Source organism: Uranotaenia lowii, chromosome 3, assembly GCF_029784155.1.
Source record: "Uranotaenia lowii strain MFRU-FL chromosome 3, ASM2978415v1, whole genome shotgun sequence".
Classification (NCBI taxonomy): Eukaryota; Metazoa; Arthropoda; class Insecta; order Diptera; family Culicidae; genus Uranotaenia; species Uranotaenia lowii.
The window spans coordinates 49,056,517-49,068,769 of NC_073693.1; positions in this window are offsets into that span (position 1 = coordinate 49,056,517).

Here is a 12,253-nt window from a genome sequence, read left to right on the forward strand (position 1 = left end):
CGGTTTAGAGTGGGATTCTTAAGTTTGTACGCGTAACATGCCAAGGAGGTGTCTTAGTAAGGAGGGGGAAGGACCGCTCTCTAAACCTTCCCGAACAGGTCATCAGCACATTGCAGCGCGTTAGGTGGCGTTAGGTCAACAGTGGAGTTTGGCACCAGATGGTGCTAAGATTGGCAAGGATCATCAACGTTACCAAAAATGGCAAACGAAGACAATAGAGCATAATGAGAAGAATCGGTGGATGAAGACAAAGCCACGGGGTCAAAGCCTTCAAGTTAACGCAGCCTCATTTGGATTCGAGCGCTCAAACCCGCCACTACGTCCGCTGCAGAGAACCAAAGCTTAGTTGAACGTGGTTGAACTGCCAGGTAGCTGCCATATTTGACCCTGTATCAGGCTACCCACTAATTCCCTTGATATCCTCCCATTATGTGTCTGGACCCCGAATGGTTGGCTTAAATCCCGAGTAGCCACGAGTGCCAAATCCGCTACACGCTGTGCAACCACCGAGAACCGAAGGTCGAGCTCACCATAATCCGCCGGCCATCCTCATGTGGGCTGACAGCAATCCTTGTGCCGAATCGTTCCTAGATCAATCACCGGAACCCAAATGTGTTGGCTTCCGACGACCAGAGAGCCTTCCCTGTGTGCGATCGAGACACTAGCACCGTGCCCGACATATCTGCCGTGCTAGACCGTTATCCGTTGCTCTGCGACGTAGTTCCACCTCCCCGTGGTGCAGAGTGGAAACGTGTCTGCAAGTCCGGCGTATTGCAGATGTACGGCCAAGAGAACTACACCAAACCCACTAGAGGCCGTCGACGGGTCTGCCAAACCCGCGCGGAAGAAGTGGTGCACCCAGGTACTTAGGTACCAGTACTTGGGTGTATGCGTGATGGTCCAACACGCTTTCGGGGGGTCATGACCCTGATATGCGGATGCGACCGGAGGGAGAGCGATCGCCAACTTGTTTTGCGCTTCGGTGGGTATAGACCCGACTCGCAAAATGAGTAGATGCGCAAAGTGGTGGCCAATGGTGGGCCGATCACTTAGGGACGTGTTTACACGTCAGTGTCCGAGAGGCACTTTTATGCCGGAGGTGTCAGGGTTCGACACGCGTTTTGGGAATTGATGCGCCTGAACCGCGAGTGTGACCTGATGAGGGCGTTCTATAGCTCGATTCTATAGCTTCGGGTGGTCAAGCGCCCGACTTGAAGATCGGGTAGTTGCGCTGAGTGGTGACTTAAGTCAACACTATTTGTGAGTTCGGAGGAGTCTGAGTCCTACGCGTGGCTTAGGGGGCTTACCCCTCCTACCCGCGTGTTTGAACAGAGAAAGTGTCGTCGACAACTCGCTTTGTGTTTCTGGATCTTGGACTGGATTCACAAAGTTAGTAGTTGCGCTGTGTGGGGACCTCATTCACACGATGAGACGTCGGATCCTAACTCATCAGAGGAGGGATTGAGCATCGAATTGTGTTAGAATGAGGCATTGCTGGTAGAGGATTCGGAAACGAGTATTGCCTTGGAGCGCACTAGCGCGAATTGACCTCCCACTATTGAAGTAAAGTGTGTCAAACAGTTCGAGGTGGGAACAAAGGCCAGTGGCCCCAGGTGGACTTTATGGCGTAGGGGGTACAGTGTTTCTTAGCATTGTATCATGAATCGTCCAATTGCACCCATGGACCCAGAGTAGCAAACTGGGGGGACGCGGTGGCTCGCCGTGCCTTGGAATGCAATCCGTAAATTGGATTTACCACCTGGGTTAACAATCTTAAAAAAAAAAAGACCGTTATCCGTTAGAGGTCGCTTTGATTCTCCCGATTCCTTCCCCCCCCCCCCCCTGCGGGTGAGCCGCCATTGTGGTCCAACGCAGAAGTGGTAACTGCCGACTGTGTCCCGCCGCAACATCTGCGCGGAACCGTTTATCGTCGTCCAACAGCAAAAACCATCGGACAACCGGACCAGATGAACTTTGGGCCTTGCGACGCATCGCGCGGCAGAACTGCAAGGTAGGACCATCCACTATAGTGAAGCACTGTGTTCCCTCCCAATGTGTTGAGTGTTTAGGGAGAATAAAGTGGAAATTCTATCCAAGCTTCTAAGGTGTTTCCTTGTGCCGAAAATCCTTACTAGTGCGTGTGCGACCCTGAGGCTTGAGAGGGGGTTTCTTACTTAGCTGGTTAGTCTGGGGAACCGATGGTTACAAGCTGTGAAAAATTGGACTTTGTCATTTTTATCATTTTTCTTTCTTTTGTCATTTTTGGCGTTTTTGTAATTTTTGTCATTTTACATATTGTTCAATTTTCAAAAGAAACTAGCTGATCCCATACGAACTCCGTTTCGCTTTCAATTTAGAATATGTGAACATTTTGAATGAATGTCATTTTACAGGCATTTTCCAGGTGCAATTCCGAATGCATTTTTAAGCAATAATTGCAAAAATGTTGAACACGTTATATGTACGTTCATTTTTTCTGTCGTTTGCTACTAAATTTGTAATCAGGAATAAATTGAACGTGCCAAAACACTCCCGTTTATTAATTTTCGTTTCGATGCGATACAAACTCAAGTTATTATTGCAAACCAAATTTGACAGTTATTAAGACCCCTTTTTTGTCGTTGGATAGAAATATTGAAATCAGAAATCAATTGACCGTCCCAACCCCAATAAACCGTGTATAAATTTCGACTCGATCTTTGCAGATCGGTGGCCTTTTTACCGAACTTTGATCTCTGAAATTCGTTGGCCTTCCTTCAAAACTCCCTTGGGCAAATTTTCAAAGCAATCAATCAATTGCATAATAACGTCAATATCGCAAAAAACAGTGAAAAGTTAATATAGACGTCCTTTTTGGCCGACACCTGACCCAAAATTGGATAATTGGAATCAATTGTTCGTCCTTAATAATTTCTATGGTCAAATTTTCATCTCAATCCGATGAATAATAGCGTCAATATCACAAAAATATTGAAAAGTTTATATGGACGACCCTTTACACTGAATTCGATACCTGGAATCGATTGCTATTCATTCGAAACTCTCGTGTACCTATCTCATCTGAATCCGATGTATAATAAAGTCATTATTGTCGTAACCCGGTGATTTCGTTTTAGTAACGATTGCTTAGCCAATTCAAGATAAATCTCTTTGTTTGATTTAATAACAGCAGTGAAAACTGCTGAACCATTATCGCAACGTTCTGCTTCGTCCTGGTGTCCGAACAAGGTGACCTCGACCAGCTTGCGGGCGACCACCGTCTTCAAAGCTGTCAGTTTTGGTTCGAATTTTCGAACCATTGTTTCCTGACCCGGCGCTTCCTTCTTCTTGGTTGTGGTGGAGGTGGTGGTTGGATTATCCCTTTTGGCAGAGGGACCCGGGGCTTCCTTCTTGGTCTGCATATCCATCTTTATACACTTTTTCACTGGTTATAAACAACCGTCACAAGAATGTCTTCCAAGGTGTGCTCTGACATGAACTATCAAAGAGATGTTCGTGATAGAGACCATCATCTCAGAGTTCTTGCGAAACCAACCAACTTTTGAAGAATTTTTTCATCCAAAATTAAACTTTTCTTCAAAGTTACACCTAAATCAATGTTTGTTTTATAATGAATTGTTCGTTTAGGTAAATCCTCCATTAAAAGAGTTGTAAATTACTAACATTTACATAGTAATTCAAGCCAGCGAAGGAGATATAGCCATAAATCTGTTTCATTTTAGCGGGTTTTTTGAATGACTTCTTCTTGTTAGTCTTATTGTTCTGTTTAGTTTCAGTTTTATTTTCTCTATTATTAATCGCCTATCTCTACAAGTATCACAAAAATAGCGAACATTGAGTATGGACGACTCCTTTGGCTGGCCCCTTATACAAAATTTGGCAATCGATTGTCCGTCCTTAAAACCATCCAAGCGCAATTTTTTATCTCAATCCGATGTTCACAACGTCAAAGTCACAAAAATATAGAAAAGTAAATATGGACGACCCCTTTTGCCGATAGCTGACCCTAAATTCAATACCTCAAATCGATTTCTCATGTCTCATAACCTCCATGTGCAAATTTTCATCACGATCCGACGAAAAATAACGTGAAAAACGTGAAAACAATATTTGTCTTGTATGGAAGACCCCCGTCAGAAGGGTTCAACCAAAATTCAAACATTCAAACATTTTTCATCATTCCTGGTCCTAATGAGCATCCATGCCAAATTTCAGCTCTTTAGCTCTTAAGACGGCTGAGTCTATAGAGGACAAACAAACAAAAAAACAAACAAACCCACAGAAATTGCTTTTTATATATATAGATTAAGGACGAATGCTTCCTGTGGAGTTAAAATCCCTTGATAAAAAACTTTTTTTTAAGAGAAAAGACAAAAGATAGGGAACATTGAAAATAAAAAGGAATTATATAGACGAAGATCAATAGCTATATTTCGAACAGGAAGCCCAAGCCAGCACATCTCCCGATCAGGAGGGGAAAACAAAATTATATCAAGATGAGATATTTTGAAACTAATTTATTTTCTATCTAAACAAGTTATAATTCAGTACTCGTAGGATGTTAAAATATCTCAAATTATATCAGAAAATCTATACGATCATAGCTAAATTATATCAGTTTTTGATATGCTCCTATCAAGATTATATCTCGTTCAGATAGCATAGTTTGATATTAGGCAGAACAAAACCTATCAGAATTATAACTTATCTAGATATGCATGCTTCGAGAAACTTTTTAGTGGAATGTCAATAACCCACATTATTTGCTGAAACCATGTTCCATTTATGGTTTCCTAAAAATAGGATTCTATTTCAAGAATCTGTTAAGCGAATTTCATTAAAGTACGGTTTGGGCCGTTAACTTCGATGTCCGTGTTTCAGAAAAAGTTGTTCGTATATCAAAATAAGATATAATCATTTTATTTAAGGACAATCCGCAAAAAATTTTATCATTGAAAATGAGCTCAACCCCATTCAAGTCTGTCAATCAGAATAAGATATAATTCAAATTGGAGAAACTTAAAATCGAAAATTTAGACTACTTAATTATAACTGAATCAGATATAAATATCTTGGTGAGATACATTTGAGTTATTATTTTGATATGGTCTCCTGATCGGGCTCATATTGGAACAAAGGGTGGTTTTCCTCGGGCCTGAACGAGTCTATGAAATTCGTTCTAGCGACAAGGTCTCGCACGACCAAACAATAAGCTTGTGGATGTTTCAAGGATTGAGACTTGAGAATTTTTCATTTTTAATTTTAGTTTGCTAAAAATTTGTTGTGAGTGTTCATTTCACATTTTTTTTAAGATTTGTCGGTACAAGTTGATATTTCAGATAACCTTGGGTGAATAATTGCCAGTTGGTATTATTACCCTGACCCACTTTCGTCTATACATTCTGTTTTATATAACGCGTTCTCGATGCTCAGTTTTAAATTTTATTTTTGCACACATAATCTTGCACTTAAATTTACTGGATGATCATTTCAAGGTATAAATCCTAGATAAAGATAAAGATACATTTTTATATGTACACCTACTAGGCCCTCAGAGCCAAAGGGGTATAAGTGCCAAATGGTCGATTTAAAGTTAATAATGCCAAACGATTCTTCATATTTCAAAATATATTTGATGATTTTGTTCAGATTTTTATAATTTTATCTACATACTTTCACGCACCAATGCTAAATACAAATTTTTGGAAAGATATGGAAAATTGCCGAACACAACAATTTAAAAGCGTGTTTTCACGATATAAGCTTTCATGCACTTATACCCCTTTGGCTCCAAGGGCCTCAATTCAAAATAGAAAATAATAGAAAATAATAAGTAAATTTTGACGATGTGAAGTTTAGGATGTTGAATATGAACTGAATTTTCAAATCACACAATCTTCAAAACATATTTTTTAAGGAAATGTTCATGCTCGAAATTGATTTTGATAGTTGCATTTGAATATTTATGCAAGAAAAGGTTTCCTCATCTATCTAGATCAAGTGTCCATTCCGGGCCCAGTTTTTTTCTAAATAAAAATCTTTATTCTTGATAAATTGAAACTGATTTAAATTTTAGAAAACAAATTTATTATCAATCGTGCATCTTTTCCAGCTTTTCACCAAGTTCCTATTGTAATTTTAGAGCTATCTTTATTACATTATTGGTGCAAATTGGCGTATTTATTATAAGGATTTAGAGTGTTTCTGGAGTGATCGCCCAGTGGAGTGTCAAGACTCATATGAAATAATCTCCGAGTTCCACAAATGAGCAGGGTGGCGATGAATGTATGGGAAAAATTTCATGATCGAATTTTGAAAACCGACCATATACCACTGCATATACATTTTAAAGATTGACAAAAAAACTGACCTGTGCAAAATTTCAGCTCAATCGGACTTGATTTAGGAATGCCTCAAAGCACTCATAGTTGCTGTTTTTTGCGTTTCAAAAATCACTAAAAGGAGGTCCAAAGGGCGATTGATACCCAGGAAGGTATCTGATCAGATCTGCTTCTTATGGCTAGATAATCGTCTATATCATTTACTGATGTTCGTTTATTTTTTACCGAAAAAAATTACCGAACAGTTTAACGATTTACACATTAGGATTTCGGTAAAAAAATTAACGAACTCGGTAATTTTCATTTACTGTGTACGTTCAGATCAATATTAGCATGTTTAAGAGTAAGTACTTCCTATGTTTTTATTGCTAGTGTATATTGGGATTGCCTTTAACATATTACATGTATTTTAAAGTCATAGGCACGGTTTCGAAAAAAAAGTTAATTTCTACCCGCTCATTTTCAACACCTGTAATTTTTTTCTAATCTTCTTCTATCAATCTATAATTTTTAAATTTTGAAATGTTCTCTGATAAGGCCTTAAAAATTTATTTCAAAATTCACGGTGATTAATCTTAATTAAAAAAAATGCTAATTTTCATAAAAATGTTCCAAAAGGTATGCTAAATTGACACAATGGAGCTTTAAAAAAATCTTGATAGTAAGTTCCGGTTTGACGACAAGAATATATATATGTACTATTAAGTCAATAAAGAACTGAAAATTCTTCCCTCCACATCTTTGGTTACATTCATTTTTAAGACTTTTGAAAAAAATAACCTCCAGTTGTTCATTTACAAATGAGGGAAACTATAAAAGTTAAATAAATTTATTTTTAATTTTTTTTTATTTATTTACAACTATGTTTATTAGGCCTTTTACTTTGACAAAGTTTAAATGTGCCGAGTGTATCTATAAATTTAACATTTAATTATATAGGTTAGTAGGGGAGGGGGCCGTAATAGTCGCGGCGACTCAACGGTTAGAAAAAATTACTAAGGAAGGGAAAAGGATAACAAAAAGGTCGTATTCGAAAACAGTTTCCATTGGGGTCCGGTGGTGGCCCTTAAATAAATTTGTTATACCAAAGATTTTGCTTTCTATTTGCACGATGTATGTCTTCGACTGTTTAACTCAATATTTTTTGTTGATTTCTTTGAAGGAATTTTTTTTTTCTCTTCTACATATAACCGTTCGAGTTTATTTAGAGGTGTATCTGAATGAATGTTCCTGTAAAAATACCACAGACTTAGAGTGCGGAAATTCCTGAGAGCTGAGCTAAAAGTGAACTATTAAAAAACCGATATTTCGGTAGAAATCACTGTAATTTCAGTAAAAAATACTGATATTTCAGCTAAAATTACAAAAAATTTACAGTTTTTTTTAAAGAAAGACCCGATAATTCGGTTGAAATTGTTTTTAGAGATTTTTTTTTAAACGAACGGTACCTTGTTCGGGAACTCTATGTAGGTACTTTAAAAACGGAAATAATTAAAACCGGTCATTGTTTACCGAATTTTCAACATTTTTACTATCGAGTGTACTGTTATTACGAATACCGGCAGTTGTCAATGTGACAAATACCGTGATATATGTACTAAATATTAGTATTTTTTACCGTATACTTGTTGATTTTTACCGAGCATTCGGTAATTTTCACCGACAACTTATTAATTTTACCAAACTATTAAATATTCAGTTCGGTCAAACAAAAAATATTTTAGAAACCGGATGATACCAATCGATAGCTCGGACAACTGTTTAAGAACCGCTGCTGTAGGGCACAGCACAATAGTTGGAGGAAAAGTTCTCTTTCCGATGTGTGTGGAAGTGGATGTAGATGGGATGGGAAGACAACCAAACCAAACCACCTAAAGAGCGCACTCATCCCCAGGATCCGGCCAGTTTCACTCGGTCATCGGAAGCGTTCAGAAGGCTTTGCCAAGTGTGACAGAATCCGTCTGTGTTTTTATTGTGCGCTTTTTATTGAAAAATCAGCCAAGGGAGAGTGAAGTGAAGAAAAAGAGTTTTTCCTGTTACAAACGGCTAATAAGTTTTGCAAATTATCATCGTGGAATAACTTAGCGGTTAAAAGCGATCGATCATTCCGGTGGACGGCCGATTTTTGCAATCGATTTGCTGCGACGCAATAATTTGCAGTATACTCCTAGAGTGAGGGTGAGTTTCCTTTCGGGGAAAAAGGGCGAAAAAGTGTGCCGGAAAATATAAGCGATTGGAAAATTGAACCCAGTAGGCAGCTTGAACTTTGTGGTGGTGGGAAACAGTTTGTTGTGCACATTTGCCACGAGAAGTGCCATCACAGCAGGCGGAAAAGCAAGCAAGCAAGCATACATATATTTTAGGTGAAGTTATATTTGGAATCGAAACGGTGCAGAATCATTCCGGTCCGTGTGCTGCCGTTCCCAGATTGAGAGTGAGGAGTGAGTGAGTGAATTTGGCCGCCCGGTTGTCTTTTGGTGGATGGCGATGAGAAGTTCCCCTTGGATTGAAGAAATAAATATAATCATCTCCGCCTAAATAGTGCTGACGAGAGTATAAAGAAAAAATAATCAATTCCGCCCAAGCACGCACGCACGTGAAGCAAGTTGGGAAAATATTTGCAAATTCTATAGTTTTTTAAACCTCCTAACGGTAGCCGATTATTTTGGGTAAACATTTCAAGCTCAAGCATCTGCTGGATGACCCGAGAAATTTCGCCTTATTGTTCAAACATCAGGTCACGTTAAAAGCTGTCAAAAGTGTGTGTTACTATTTGAAAGTTTTATCAATCATATTGAAGCTACTATCAAAAAAGTAACATCAAACCGTAAGTGAACCATAGCAAAAAAGTTACCATAAATAAAACCTTCTATACTACCCACGGATCTTTGGTCACTTCCCCCCCCCCCCCCCCCCCCCCTTTAGCGCTCAGCAGCCTTGCGAAAATTGCGAAATTGTAGTCGGTCGGTATATGATAATAATGATATGAAGTTCAAGAAAGAAGAATCATGTGATACACCACAACCGGACACCGATGACAGATGAAAACAGAGCCGATGAAAATTAAACGCCTCCGATGAGAAGGGAGGATGCTGGCTGAGGGTTCATGCCAAGGATGCCATATTTTGTGTACGTTTCAATAATAAGCCTTCTGACTGAATATGGATTCTCAATCTTGATTCTGAATCTATAACATAATTTATCCGTTATCTGAATCTGAATTTGAAATCTGAATCTTAAATCTGAATCTGAACTCTGAATCTAAAATTTGAATCTGAGTCTGAAATTTGAATTTGAATTTTAAATCTGAATTTGAATCTTAAATCTGAATCTGAAATCTGAAATCTGAATCTGAACTGAAATCTGAATCTGAACTGAAATCTGAATCTAAAATCTGAATCTGAAATCTGAATCTGAAATCTGAATCTGAAATCTGAATCTGAAATCTGAATCTGAAATCTGAATCTGAAATCTGAATCTGAAATCTGAATCTGAAATCTGAATCTGAAATCTGAATCTGAAATCTGAATCTGAAATCTGAATCTGAAATCTGAATCTGAAATCTGAATCTGAAATCTGAATCTGAAATCTGAATCTGAAATCTAAATCTGAAATCTGAAATCTAAAACTGAAATCTGAATCTAAAATCTGAATCTGAAATCTGAATCTGAAATCTGAATCTGAAATCTGAATCTGAAATCTGAATCTGAAATCTGAATCTGAAATCTGAATCTGAAATCTGAATCTGAAATCTGAATCTGAAATCTGAATCTGAAATCTGAAATCTGAAATCTGAATCTGAAATCTGAATCTGAAATCTGAATCTGAAATCTGAATCTGAAATCTGAATCTGAAATCTGAATCTGAAATCTGAATCTGAAATCTGAATCTGAAATCTGAATCTGAAATCTGAATCTGAAATCTGAATCTGAAATCTGAATCTGAAATCTGAATCTGAAATCTGAATCTGAAATCTGAATCTGAAATCTGAATCTGAAATCTGAATCTGAAATCTGAATCTGAAATCTGAATCTGAAATCTGAATCTGAAATCTGAATCTGAAATCTGAATCTGAAATCTGAATCTGAAATCTGAATCTGAAATCTGAATCTGAAATCTGAATCTGAAATCTAAATCTGAAATCTGAAATCTGAAATCTGAATCTGAAATCTGAATCTGAAATCTGAATCTGAAATCTGAATCTGAAATCTGAATCTGAAATCTGAATCTGAAATCTGAATCTGAAATCTGAATCTGAAATCTGAATCTGAAATCTGAATCTGAAATCTGAATCTGAAATCTGAATCTGAAATCTGAATCTGAAATCTGAATCTGAAATCTGAATCTGAAATCTGAATCTGAAATCTGAATCTGAAATCTGAATCTGAAATCTGAATCTGAAATCTGAATCTGAAATCTGAATCTGAAATCTGAATCTGAAATCTGAATCTGAAATCTGAATCTGAAATCTGAATCTGAAATCTGAATCTGAAATCTGAATCTGAAATCTGAATCTGAAATCTGAATCTGAAATCTGAATCTGAAATCTGAATCTGAAATCTGAATCTGAAATCTGAATCTGAAATCTGAATCTGAAATCTGAATCTGAAATCTGAATCTGAAATCTGAATCTGAAATCTGAATCTGAAATCTGAATCTGAAATCTGAATCTGAAATCTGAATCTGAAATCTGAATCTGAAATCTGAATCTGAAATCTGAATCTGAAATCTGAATCTGAAATCTGAATCTGAAATCTGAATCTGAAATCTGAATCTGAAATCTGAATCTGAAATCTGAATCTGAAATCTGAATCTGAAATCTGAATCTGAAATCTGAATCTGAAATCTGAATCTGAAATCTGAATCTGAAATCTGAAATCTAAAACTGAAATCTAAAACTGAAATCTGAATCTGAAATCTGAATCTGAAATCTGAAATCTGAATCTGAAATCTGAATCTGAAATCTGAATCTGAAATCTGAATCTGAAATCAGAATCTGAAATCTGAATCTGAAATCTGAATCTGAAATCTGAATCTGAATTTGAAATCTGAATCTGAAATCTGAATCTGAAATCTGAATTTGAAATCTGAAATCTGAAATCTGAATCTGAAATCTGAATCTGAAATCGTGATCTGAATCTGAAATCTGAAATCTGAATCTGAAATCGTGATCTGAATCTGAAATCTGAATTTTAAATCTGAATCTGAAATCTGAATCTGAAATCTGAATCTGAAATCTGAATCTGAAATCTGAAATCTGAATCTGAATCTGAATCTGAAATCTGAATCTAAAATCTGAATCTGAAATCTGAATCTGAATCTGAAATCTGAATCTGAAATCTGAAATCTGAAATCTGAAATCTGAATCTGAAATCTGAATCTGAAATCTGAAATCTGAATCTGAAATCTGAATCTGAAATCTGAATCTGAAATCTGAATCTGAAATCTGAATCTGAAATCTGAATCTGAATCTGAAATCTGAATCTGAAATCTGAATCTGAAATCTGAATCTGAATCTGAAATCTGAATCTGAAATCTGAATCTGAATCTGAAATCTAAATCTGAAATCTGAATCTGAATCTGAAATCGGAATCTGAAATCGGAATCTGAAATCTGAATCTGAAATCTGAATCTGAAATCTGAATCTGAAATCTAAATCTGAAATCTAAATCTGAAATCTGAATCTGAAATCGGAATCTGAAATCTGAATCTGAAATCTGAATCTGAAATCTGAATCTGAAATCTGAATCTGAAATCTTAATCTGAAACCTGAATCTGAAATCTGAAATCTGAATCTGAAATCTGAATCTGAAATCTGAAATCTGAATCTGAAATCGGAATCTGAAATCTGAATCTGAAATCTGAATCTGAAATCTGAATCTGAAACCTGAATCTGAAATCTGAATCTGAAA